Source organism: Symphalangus syndactylus, chromosome 22, assembly GCF_028878055.3.
Source record: "Symphalangus syndactylus isolate Jambi chromosome 22, NHGRI_mSymSyn1-v2.1_pri, whole genome shotgun sequence".
Lineage (NCBI taxonomy): Eukaryota > Metazoa > Chordata > Mammalia > Primates > Hylobatidae > Symphalangus > Symphalangus syndactylus.
The window spans coordinates 50,260,185-50,273,541 of NC_072444.2; the positions used below are offsets into that span (position 1 = coordinate 50,260,185).

At 52.2% G+C, this 13,357-nt stretch overlaps 1 protein-coding gene across 1 annotated transcript in view; it reads right to left on the reverse strand.

Annotated features, from left to right (window-relative positions):
• Nucleotides 1–8,525, reverse strand: part of GLI2 (GLI family zinc finger 2) — a 255,998-nt gene extending 247,473 nt beyond the window's left edge. Inside the window, exon 1 of the mRNA XM_055262031.2 lies at nt 8,207–8,525. The gene's annotated coding sequence lies outside the window, so the exon portion shown is untranslated. The remainder of the gene's footprint in view (nt 1–8,206) is intronic.
• Between the last annotated feature and the right edge of the window lie 4,832 nt (nt 8,526–13,357).

Here is a 13,357-nt window from a genome sequence, read left to right on the forward strand (position 1 = left end):
TGAATGTACCTGAATTACATTCAAACCCTACAATCCTGTTCCAACTGTTGATTCACATACCTGAAAAGTATGGAAGTAACTGAGTAGCTACTGAGTCCAATTTTTTCTTTGAGTACATAAACAAGGCAACATATGCATTCTCTCAAGCCCAAGAGCACCAGAGATGTCCCCTCACCTTGATCTCCACAGACAGCGAGGGCCAGCCCTAAATATACTGTCACTGCCTGGACACACACAATGTATCATGACAGCACAACCCACGGCTGTCTGCAGAAACGTCTGAGTGATGTGCCTTCAACCTGTCATCAGACTGCAACGACCTCAATTTTTTGAGAAGTGAAGTCAAAACTCCACCCTTATCATCTTCAGAGATCCAAGACAAATTTATGTGTCAGCCCTTCTTTCACTGATCTTCAGCCTCGGGGAAAGTCTGAAAAGACCATCACAAGCTTCCAGCTCTCTACCAATGTTCCCAAGGCCACTCCCATTTACACTGACCCTGTGACCACATCCCAGAGGTACCTGAGCACAGCGGCTGGCTAGGAAGAGTGGCCAGCAAGGAGAGGCAGGACATATTCCTTGAGAGGCACCCAACTCTCCCCAGAGGGTACCCAAGACCCTCCCTTTCTCCAGACTCTGATCTTCCCACCCTACCCACTGTCTTGACTCTTAGAGACGGCTGTCCAGCGGGCAGGGTGTGCTAGCTCTGAGGGTTTTGAAGCTGGCAGGACCTGAGAGATGACATCTACCAAGCCCCACCCCCCTCCCAGAGATAGGCAAAGCAACTTGCACAGGGTCATCCAGCTATTGAGTGACTGGGTCTCCCTGTCCCTGGGAATAACTCCAAGGGGTTCGGGCTAATTATCTTTATAGTGCAGCCATCCATCACTCCTGTGCATTTCCTCAGCTTCTTTCAGAGGAAAACAGCCAGAAAGGATGGTATATATAAGAAAGTCTTCCTAACAGTTATCTGGGTAGTCCTCTGGCCCAACTTTCTACACCAGGGTCACCTTCATAGGCAGGTATTTAATGACTGGCTCTTAAGATGATTTCTTTTTTTATTTTTATTTTTTGTAGAGACAGCGTATCGCTATGTTGCCCAGGCTGGCCTCGAACTCCTGGCCTCCAGCAATCCTCCCATCTCAGCCTCCCAAAACCCTGGAAGTACAGTGTTAAAATGGTCTTAACTAGCAAAGGACAAAGGACAATGAAGCAGGAAGGGGAAGGGGGAGGTGGCACATCAGAGCCCTTTACCCTTCTCTACCTGGCAGTTACAGTTATTCTTCAAGATGAATTCAAATGGGAAGCCTTCCTTGGTCCCCAAAGCAGAGAGAGTTCAGTCCCACTGGATATGGTACATTGATGGTCACGATGGAATACGTAAATGCATTTGTGTCCTCCCCCAGACAAAACTTGGTAAGCCTTCTTTCCCCTGCTCCTTAGGCCACTTGGTATGGTGAGCTGCAGATTCCCAGAGAATCAACAAATTAAGAGCTCTTTTCTGGTCATCAAGGGCTGCTGCACTGCAAATATTTGCATACTAATCTCCCCATCTCAGGTTTAAAAATATGGACTTGCTTTTTTTAACTCCAACATAATGAATGAGTTTAAATATTAGAAGTTGAAATTATTAAGTAAATCATTTCACCTGCACAGCTTCTATTTGCATAACACTAATTCATGGTGGCAGCTAAAACAAATTCATCACATTCTATATATTAGAAGCTGATTTATGTAGGAATTGAAAAGAAATCATGAGCTCAAAATTATGTTGACATGATGTACGCGCTCAGTGGAGAAAGATTTTTCTCTTTCCCTCTTTCCTTTTTTTTTTAAAAAAGTCATCCTAACAACTGAATTATGGTGAGACGGAAAAGGATTTGAGGAGAGAAAGGACTGGCACCTCGGAAAATGAATAATGCTACGGCCTCACGTGTGTGGCGGGCTCTCGGCGTGCGTACACACACACTCCAGTTATTAATGTCAAGTATGCCAAAGATACGCTGGAAAATCATTACCATTCTTCGCCACTAACCGCCATTAAATTTCAATCAATTCAACTTAGCACAAGTGTACTTGAGCGGCCCTTACAGTTCCTTATAAATGTGGCTCAAAAGTCTGGCTGACTTACTGCATTGTCCAGCACACAAAGAAGCATTGCTAAGCGTCTGCTGAAGGGGCTATCTTGGACCCAGGGATGCTCTTTTAACATCAGGCATTCAAAGATCTTTTTTCTGAGCGCTTAGAGGTTTCGAATCCCTACAGGTCAAGACGAATGCAAGAGAGGACCACCCTTCCTTTCCCGTCGCCGGGAGTGGACAAAGGGCAGAAGGCGGCCTTAGTGATTACTGTCTGCAGATGCCTTACAGAAAAAGTTTCAGACGCCATCAAAAGTTTGGTCACGGGGCCGCTCTCTCTCCCGGCTCCTGTGGAGTGCTCTCATTCACTTCGCCAGCTGTAAAGGCAACTGGAAACTCCTCCTGGGGAAGCAGGCAAGAGGGCAGGCCAATGGGAAACCGGGTCGAGGAAGACCCAGGGCGCCCCTCGGAACCCGCGCCCTTCCCGGGTGGGAGCCGCTCGCGCGCTCCGGGCGCGGCTGTGGGGACTTGGCCCGCTGGCTTTCTTCCCGACTCGCCACGAGCAGAGTCCGGCCTCCCGCCACTCGCCGGCGGCGGCCGGTGTGCGGCCGCGACAATGTGGCCATTGTTCGGGAGCTGCAAACCAGGCCGGCGCGCAGGTGGGAGGGCCGCAGCCGCGGGCCCGGGGCGCTCGGGGCACGGAATGTTCCCCGGCCGCGGCACGGTCGGCGCCGCCCGGACACGCGGCCTCGCCCGCCAGCGCTCCGCGGGGCGGAAAAGCCGGCGCGGAGGGAGGGGAAGGTCCAGACGGCGGGGGCGGGGAGGGGCGGAGCGCACGGGAGGGAAAGATGGGAAAAGATGAGAAAAGATAGAAAAGAGAGGGAGAGAGAAGGCGGGGGAAACGGAGGGAAAGAGAAGGAGACGGGGAGAGAGAACGGAGAGGGAGAGAAAGGAGAGACCCAGAGAGAAGACGGGGTGGGGGCAGGACAGAAGAGAGAGAAGGCGGAAGGAGAAAGAAAAAGAAAGAAAGGACGGATAGCTGGAGAGGAAGAGAGCCAAAGAAGGGGGACAGGCGGACATGTGTACAATAGAGGTGCACCACAAGCTGCCCAGGAAACCTCTGGGAAGAGCAAGAGTTCACCCTGTTTCCTAGAGGGAATGGCTCCAAACCCAGCCGAGTCAGCAAAGCGTAATCACATCAGGGGCTTTGCTTAATTACAGGTTTGAGCTGGGTCTGGAGGAAGGGAGATACTTAACTGTGTCCCAGGGAAGGCCCAGCACTCAAATGCTTTGTAAGTCTGGGAAATACAAACAACACCCCCCCGCCCCACCTCCCCCAAGCCCACTGAACCAGGACCCAGGAGGACATGGCGGGTGAGGGCTGCGGCGTGGTTGCATACAGGCTCAACCGGCACAGCCATCGCGGACAAGCTTTCAGAGTTCACTTGGGACAGGAGTGCAGGGCTGCGCCCGTGCTGCTCAGCCTGGAGGCCACAGGCCTGTAGAGTCCCCGCCTCAGCCCGCAGCCGGGCCACCCTCCCTCCTCCCTCTAGCTGCCTGCAGGAGGCCTGGGGCCCTCGGCTGCCCAAAGAGGAGAATCAATCCCAATCCCGTGCTAATGAATAAAAAGTCCCCTTTATTTCACTGCTGTTTTTGGTTCATTAAATTTTCCACAGATTTGTAGAGAAGAAAACATAATCAATAAACCTTGACAAAAGTGAACGTGTGAAAAAGGCCAGAGAATGGAAAAGCGAGATAAAAGTGATATCCGATCACAGATTTCAGAGGCAGATGACCAGCTCGGGGCTGCAGAAGAATCTCAATGGACCATCACCCTTTTGCGGCTTTCCTTCCCTTTGCTGAACTCTTCATTCAAGACAATGGCAAACGCACTAAAACTTTTTTTCTTATGCTAATAGCTGAAACCCGGCACTCACAGTTAAAACACACTTCCCAGCAACCTGTTTTTTTTTTAAACAACACACATGTGCAAGCACACACACAAAACATTATTCAATTTAAACTCAAATCCCCAAAACAGTGTAATAAGTACTCTTTGGTCACATCTTAAATGAGTTACTTTCCCCCATGCGTATGTTTTTTAAGAAACCAGAAACAACACAAACAGGATTATTGAGAATTACTGTGCTGATGAAAGAATTGGGGGAAAGTAAGATATTAAATGCGCAGAAAATATACTGTTATCATCTGTGCATTTTCCCAGGTTTTAAATACACTTTCGTGGGTTAAGGATGCTTTTGTCATCCTCTAAACCTAAAAATAATAATCAATGATTTATTTTTTTTAATTCTTGATATTCCACAGCAAACCCTCAAATTAATTTTAGAGAAAATGATTAATGTTGAATCCGGTGTTGTGTGTTTATTTGAAAACCAGAAAAGTGTTGAAGGTGCCACTCTTTTTCAAAGGACACTCTCAAACATCAATGTCGGATGACCCTTTCTCAAATCTGTTAAACAAGCCTGAGGAAACAATTAGAGAGCAGTTTTTCCTCCCCGATTTCTTTAGAAGTACAGGAGCAATTTCAGGAGCAACTGAAATCACTGTACATTCTGGTTGTTGGTACAATCACCTATTCTGCCTCTGAATTTTCTGGAATCTGAGAACACTGTTTCTCTCTTTGGCATTCTTCACGTGTTTCACTTGTCCATGCCGCTGACACTTGGTGAAAAGAAGAAAGGGGGGAAGTGCTCCCCCGGGTTCCTTTTCAAAGGGCCCTGGCCCAGCGGGAACAGCTGCAGCTGTCCACAGCGAGGTCCACCTGGCCTGGCTGCCCCTTGTCCACTAGGAAACAGGCTCTGGCCCAGGTAGACCCCTTTCTCCTCCCCACAGCCTCCAAGAAGCAAGGCTGGTTTGCTCCACCTCCCTGCCGCAAGCGCCATGCAGATGAAAGGAAGCTGGGCTAAACACACTTTCCCCAGGAAAAGGCCAGCTGCCCTACCCAGAGAGTACACAAGGATGTAGGACTCCGATTCTAGGCTTTAACAAGCCAGCTGGGTGTGAGGGGGTCACACAGGCTTTCAAAGTGCACATGACAACCTCCTACTCCCATTTAAAGGGAACTGCTGGCATCTGTGGAGTGAAGTTTTCCCCTGAAGTACCCCCGGGGCGGGGGTGGGGGACGATGGAAGAAGGGTGTTTATTAGGCAAATATCCAATTTTGTCTGCCTGCCTGCTGAATCCCTGGTTTGCTAATCCAGCCCCAGGGGCTACACTGTGTACAGGGCACTTGTGGGAGTACAAAAAGCGTGAAGTATTTGTGTATTTTTCAGTCTGCAGTGCAAACAAGCCAGCTACAGTACACAGTCCCCAAGACCCCCGCAGCCAGGCAATGAGCCGCTGACCAGAAGCCCTGCGGCCCCCTCTTCTGACCAAGCAAGTCAAAGGATTGACTCTCCATTCGGTGCTCTCTCCGCCAGTGGACCAGAGCATCCCTGGGAGAGTGAAGTGGCACTCCACTCCAAGGCTGCCTGGCCACAAGGGCCTCGTTAACTCCACACAAGCTTCAATGAAGCCACGAGACAACAGTTCCCTTCAAGGCCGGAGCAGAGTGAGTTTGGGAGCAGCCCGGAAGTCTCTGCTGAAGGAATCTGAACCCTCTGCAAATTCAGTCAAATCAATTCCCACAGAGGATAAAACCATCTCTAGCAGTCTTACCTTCTTCCTCGGTGGCTTGGGAGGCTCTTTCTACTATCATTCTAACTCTTTCTACCTATAATTCTAATTCTCTCCAAGAGGCTTTGCAAATAGACTGCTCTGAGCACAGTCTCTCACTCAGATGCTAGCCCAGCTGAAGGCTGGTTCACCTGAGGGATACCTCCTGGGCAGCTGGGGCTCTTTCAAATGCAGGATGTTCCCTTTATTAGCTTAAATCCCCTAAAATCGCGAAACAATTTCATGAAGCTGGCATATTTCTCGAAGCAGAGGAGAAAATAAAACCACCCTAAATCTTACCGAATATAATTAACTTTAAAACTCATCAGACAAGCGACAACTTTCCATATGGCTGGGCTTGAGTGGAATTCGAATCCCAGGGAAAAATATCTCCACAATTTCCTGTAACCCTCAAGAGAGAAGCAGCAAGTCTAGGAAAACAAAAGCAAGAACGGTGAAGAAAGAGGCACAAGAAGCATAGTCAAAAAGAAGAGAAGGCCCCTGATGGATCTGGATTCCACATTCTAGAATGACTGCCCCAGGACAGACCAGAAGCTGGCAAAAGCCTAAATAAAGAGCCTCCAAACTCAAAGCGGCCAGGCATAGCCAGGGTGTCCCCCCTCCCTGCGGAGTCTGGCCCAGGTAGCCACACCGTGAGCTTCCCTCTAAACAAGCAACTGCAAAGCCGTTCCCAGGCCCCAGGGAGGGCCTGCCCCCAGACACAGGGAAACCCAGCCAAGGGAACTCCCAGCAAGGTAAGGAAATGGGCGGAGAGAAAGCTGGCAGGTGAGATGGCTGGAACAAACTGGTCTCATCAGGGAGGCCTGTGACAAACCCGCCTATTCCTCCGCTTTCCCCGCTGTATATTTTGGATTTCACAGTTTATTTACTTTACTTTTTGGCACCGAGCCCCCTGAGCATGCCAATACAATATTTATTTAAACACTATTTTATGCCGCTTGCGAGGGAAACGTTTACTTTCAAATTCTCCTACATCCCCCAGAGCCTCGTCTGCAAACAGCCTATGAGCGTTTTACAACTGCTCCCTTTATCTGAAGCTGTCGGGATTAAACCTTCACACGCCCGGCAAGGGCGGCGGAGAGGGGGCCCGGGACACCGCTGCGGCCACCGAGCTGCAAAGCCCGTGCCAGAGGTCGCGCACCGAGCGGGATGCCCGGGCTGGGGGACAGAGGGGCGCCTACAAGACGCCCAGGGCGCGGGACCAGACAGTAGGGACAGGTCTACTTTTCCAGCTGGGATCAACTCCAGGAGCCACAGAACAATTACACAAAAGAGAAGGTAGTGGAGAGAGGCACCCTGCGGGGGGGCTCGAGGTCCCCGAGAGCCTCAGCGACTGATCACCCAGGGTGAGGCGCACGGGCTCCATCCCCAGCTCCCCGCGCGGTAAAAGTCGGGTTTCCTAGGAAATGACAGCAGTTACCGCCGGGCTGAAAAGGCGCCGAGCTGGGTGGACTCCCAGCTCCCCGGCGCGGCGGGCGCGCTCACACTCACACACGCAAGCACACGCTCCCTCCCAGCTCCCCGCCCCCGCCCGGTCCGGGGAAAAGACTCCCCTCTCTAAACCCTTAATAGGATTGGCGCCCAACTCTCTCCGCGCCTCTCCCCATCCATCACATACAGATCAAGTTGCAGTAGTGGATTTTTCAAATTCCTCAGCAAATATACTTGTTGAGAGATTGTCGGGGGTGGGGGGAGACGATGAGTAGGGGGTAGGGATGAAAGTGAGGTGGTCGGGGGGAACCGGAGGACCCGGCAAAGGATTACGTGCGGATCCCTTTGGGAAGTCAAGCGGATCTCAGGGCTGAGGGCAGGAGAGGAGGAGGAGAGAGGCAAAGAGGGGGGGCCGAGGAGGAGAGCCCAGCAGAGGGGGAGGGGGCGGCCGGGCCCGGCGAGGGGGAGGAAGGAGTGAGGAAGGAAGAAAGAAAGGCAGGGCTCCGGGACGCGCAGCGCGGAGAAGTGGAGTTTGAAGTTCTCAAGTGGCTGGCTGCAGCCCCTCCGCGCTCAGTACGCCCGCAGACACGCTCCCATGCCCACCTACGGCAGCTTCGGAGCATCCCAGCCTCCGAGCCCACCCTCCACCCCCTGAAAAAACAGCCCCCGCCGGCGCGCGAAGGCCGGCCCGCTGTGCACCCCGAGAAGAGTGGTGCTCTCCCCCAGGTAGGGAGAGGGTGCAACATCGACCTCGGGCCACGAGCTCCAAGCCCCAAGACTCTCCTTACGTCCCCGCCCTGCTTGTCCAGAGCCCCAAGCGGGGTCGCGCCTACTAGCCTCTAGTCCCCCGAAGCCCAGTGCCCCGATCCCAAGGCCTAGGCGCCGGTACCCGGCCGAGGGACCCCCCGAGACGGCGCAGCATCCCAGTCGGCCCGCGCTTGGCCGAGGTGGGAGGCGCTTCGCCACGAAAAGCAAGCAAAAGAAGGCCAATGCAACTTTACCGAGGGAGACAAAAGTTTGCCTCTAGCACGCAGGTGGCCTCTCGGGCGCCGGGCGGTGGCTGTGGGCCCCCATCCCACCTTGGCTGGCGCGGCGACCCTCGGCTGGCTGCCTTGTGCCAGGGCTCCGACCAGCCGGGGCGGGGCGGGCCAGGCAAGAGAGGGGACCGAGAGGCGGGCGGGCGCCGCGCAGCTCCTACCGCCGGCGAGCAGGCGGCTTCCCGAGGCTCCGGCGCGCCGCGCGGCCCGCGCTCTTTCCTCCGGCTCCTCCTGCGGCTCCTGGCCTTCCTCCGCGTCCGCAGTCGCCGCCGCCGCCCGCTCCTCCTCGAAGTCTCATTGATGGGAGTTTGAAAAAAAGTCCGCGGAGCCGTGCTGCCTCGGCTGGCGAGCGCCGGCACTCCTGCAATCCATCAGCGCCGCCGGACGGCGCAGCGCCCCCGCGCGCACGGTGCGGGCACACCCGGGCCCCAAGAACCCGCCAGCCAGCCCGCCCGCTCCCTGCCGGGGGACGCAGAGGGACCCGAACGCCGCCGGGGCAGGGGGAGGGGAAAGGGGGAGCACAGGGACTCTCCCTACCCAGCACCAAGGAAAGAAAACGCACCTACAAGGAAAGTTCGAGAAAGGAACCAGAGGACGCGCCAATCTCCGACACTTTTTTTAGACGACGATGTGGGGGTTGGGGGTGTCGCTAACTCAAGTCAGATGAGCTCCGGAGCTGAGGCGCAAGGGCTGCTCTGTTTTCAATCTCTGAAATCCCCCCGCCCTCCCCACCTCCCACTTCCCTCCACGGGGAGATGCCTGGGTCGCTGTTCCCAGGGCGCCCGCTTCTCTGGGCGCTGGCGCGGAAGCCGGGGACGCCAAAGAAGAGACGCGGGGGCTGGGTCCACGCGGACCCTGTTCCCGCGGGCAGCGAGCGCAGGTGCCGGGGGTCCTGAGGCGTCCCCCGCCGCCGCTAGCACTCGTCGCCATCTGAGCACACGCTGGCGAGAAGCGAAGCAGCCTTCTAGGTTTGGTGCATGTGGCTTGCAGGGTGGGTTTTTGTTGTGTTGTGTGTTTTAGAGACTCCACTCGAGCCGCTGAAGCCAGATGGAAGTAATCAGAACCCAACAACGACAGAAAAAGAAGGAAGAAAAAACTCCTCATTGAATTTTCTAGCCAAAGTGTATATGGGGCTGTGTGTGAAAGAACTTGCTTAAGCAAACTCAGTGAGGAGCCCTGGGCCCTCAAGCCACACCACAGCCCGGAACTGGGCCGCCAGGCTTGGAGGAGCATTGGGGGCAGCTGGCTAAAGTGTCCTCCCCACACCCCCGGGCCTGCCACCCTCTCCAGGGCCCCGGGGCCTCGCCCGAAGAGGGTCTTGGGGGGAATTTCTGGTTTTTTTCTTCCTAATGTTCGTAGAACACTCTACCAAGTGCCAGGTGATGTTATATTTTCTTTGTATTATTGGACTTTCACGGCTCTGTAAGGAAGGTTCTCTTCTCGTCTTTTTGCAGGTGGGAAGACTGAGGCTTTAAAAAGTTAAGTAACTTGTCTAAAGTCAGAGCACTCTGCCGTCCTCCCAGAGCTTCGGGTGGTTGTACTGTAAGTTCAGTTAAATTTGCCCTGTTGGACCGGGCGCGGTGGCTCACGCTTGTAATCCCAGCACTTTGGGAGGCCGAGGCAGGGGGATCACCTGAGGTCAGGAGTTCAAGACCAGCCTGGCCAACATGGTGAAACCCCGTCTCTACTAAAAATACAAAAACTTAGCCAGGCATAGTGGCGCGCGCCTGTAATCCCGGCTACTTGGGAGACTGAGGCAGGAGAATCTCTCAAACCCGGGAGGTGGAGGTTGCAGTGAGCCATGATGGTGCCACTGCACTACAGCCTGGGTGATGGAGCGAGACTCTGTCTCAAAAAAATAAGTTAATTAAATTAAATTTTTTAAAAATTGCTCTGTTTGTTGACGTGGGTGGAAGCATCTCTCCCTTCAGCCCCTATTCCTGAAATTGCATTGTATTTGAAATTCAAGGGACCCAATGCTACCCTCCCTGAGGGGACGTGACCTACACAGGCCCATTTCACTGGTGCAACCCTTTTTGTGGGTGGCTCTCTCCATATACCTTTTATCCTCTGCTAACTTTTTTCTTTTACTTTTTAATCAAAGAGGATGGATGCATTAGAACTTCATTCCTTAAGATCCTCCTTCCTCCTCCTGACATTCACTTATATGATGGAGCAACAATTTCTTCTTGACCTAGAGAAAAAAATATGCAGAAAAATATTAGAACAATTTGATGCTAATTTTGTTTTGGGGAAAAAAGTCGGCAGCATTTTTAAAAAGCGAAACTTGCAGAAGCCAATGATTTAAAGAGAAGTTTGAAAGGGGCTTTTTCTTTAAATATGATCAGATTCACCATTCCTCTGTGCTATTTGTTTAAATTCCTGCTGAGCTTTCAGAACACAGACTCTAAGGAGACAGAAAAAGTAAACTCTCCCTCCCCTCCTTGGCCATATTTTAATGACCCTATTCATATCTGCCCCATGACATGTAGGGAATCATTTCTCGTTGCTAGAATATTAGCCACGTTGGCTGATTACTTCATTACGAGCTTGTCTCTGTTGATTTCCTTGTGTTGTAAAGTTTGTGAAGAAGTTTAAACAAATCAACGTTTTAGGATATTTCCTTCTTCTCTGTTTTTCTTCTCAGACCAGCTCAACTCCTGCTGGACTCCAGGCACTCACATAACCTTTCCCGGCTTATTTTGGCAAGAAGATGGCTGTCGAGATGAAGACAGAATGTTCTTTGGTTGGAGGAGAACTCTGTAGACACCGTGCCTGAATCTCTAGATGGCCAGAAGTTTGGGCGCTGAAAAAAGCAGCAGAAGGTTTGGAGTGGAGGCAAACTGGTGTGGCCAGGGAAACCTTCGACTGAGCGCTGGGACACCAGGTCCTAGTCCCAGATCTAGTACTAAGTGTATGACCTTTGGCCAGTCTGGTTCATTCAATCAGTACCAGGCACTGTGCTAAGTGGCTCAACACCACAGTGAGCAACACCTACAAGATTTTTCCCCTTGGGGAGCTTATGTTTCATTAATAACCACAAACAAACATATAATCACAAACTGGGTAAACGAAAATCCATCGTGCTGTGGGAGCCGGTGATTGGAGACCTGAGCAAGCTGAGAGGTGAGCTTGAGCGGGGGAGTGGTACAGAGAAGGAGAAGGCTTTCCTGGGGAAATGAGGTTGCACTGATAAGAAGGAAAGAGGAATGAGGGAGGGTGGACTAGGAGAAGGGGAAGTGGAGTGTTCCAGTTCTTCCTTCTCCCTTTCTGCAAAATGGGCCTGAATGACAAGAAAAACCAGGCCCAAAAAGAAGCAACTTGTTCATTATTTCCCAGTGTTCTAGTGACAAGTCATAGAACAAATCACCCGCAAACTCAATGGAAGGAAACAATCATTTCTTATGTTCGCGGCTTCTGCACATCAGGATTTTGAACGAGGTATAACAGGGACAGTTTGTCTCTGCTCCACAGTGTCAGTCCTCCACTGGAAAGCTTCAGGGCTGGGGCTGGGATCCTCCGAAGACTCTGGCTCCGCTGCCTGGCGGTCTGTGCTGACTGTTGGCTGGTGGGGGCCCTCAGTTCCTTTCCATGCACCTCTCCATGTGGTCTCTTTACTCAGGCTAGTTGGGGTCACTCATAGCATGGTAGTAACTAATACGCAGGGTGAGCTTAATAAGAACCAGCCAGGGAGAAGGCCTTTGGTCTTCTATGAAACCTCGGCAGGCACACCATATCACTTCAGCTGCACTCCATTCATCAGGGCAGACACAGAGATCTGCGTAGGTTAAGGGGAGGGAAAATAGACTCCATCTCTCTTTTTTTTTTTTTTTTTTTTTTATTTGAGACACAGTCTTGCTCTGTTGCCCAGGCTGGAGTGCAGTGGCGCCATCTCTGCTCACTGCGACCTCTGCCACCAGGGTTCAAAGGATTCTCCTGCCTCAGCCTCCCAAGTAGCTGAGATTACAGGCACGCACCACTACGCCTGGCTAATTTTTGTATTTTTTAGTAGAGATGGGGTTTTACTATGTTGGCCAGGCTAGTCTCGAACTCCTGACCTCAAGTGATCCACCTGCCTCAGCCTCCCAAAGTGCTGGGATTACAGGCATGAGCCACCACACGGGGCCAGACTCCACCTCTTGAGGGGGAGTGGCACGATTCTGAAAAAGCACCTGGTAGCAGAAAGTTGCTGTGGCTGTTTTTGGAACACAGTCTGCTACACATGGCTAACTGGAGACCCGTGGAAGACTAGATAGGCTCTGAGATAGGTGTACTGCTTCATGGTTTGGCTACAAAGCCTGTGTCTTCACCCACTCAGGCTGCTATAACAAAACACCCTAGACTGGGTAATTTATAAATGACAGAAATTTACTACTCACAGTTCTGGAGTCTGGAAAGTCCAAGATCAAGGCGCCAGCAGATTCAGTGTCTGGTGAGGGAGTGCCCTCCTTCATAGATAACACCTTCTTGCTGAGTCCTCACGTGGCAGAAGGGGTGAACAAGCACCTTCTTTTGTGAGGATACTAATCCCATACATGAAGGCTCTGCCCTCATGAGCTAATCACCTCCTAAAGGCCCCACCTCTTAATACCATTGCATTGGGGATTGTTTCAATGTATGAATTCCCTGGACATGCCCCCATGTCCATGGGGACGTGAACATTCAGACGATGGCAGCCTCATAGCAAGCACTAGAAAGAATCAAGAGACCCAATCCCTACCCTTAAGGAGCCTACACTCTCAAGAGATACATAGATTTGGCCATGATTAAAGGACGCAAAATGGTGTACTAAGTGAGGAATGGGCTGGGTGGCCAGTTCCCACCTGGATAGGGTGGACTAAATAGCCACTCAGTAGCCAGAGAGGAGTGGCAGGGAGGGTGTCCATACAGCAAATACGGACCAGTCCCCAGCGTGGATCCTGTCCATCTGCTGTCCTTTCAGGGCTCCTGAGATGGCCCTCAGCCTCACCCTCCACTCCACCTCCCACAGATGCTGCAGAGTCTGGAGCCACTAGTCTCAGGCTATGCCTGTTATCACAATGCAAGTACATCTGAGAGGGGCAATCCAGAACCTTTCGGGTGATACTACTTACCACTGTGAGGAAATTTACCAGA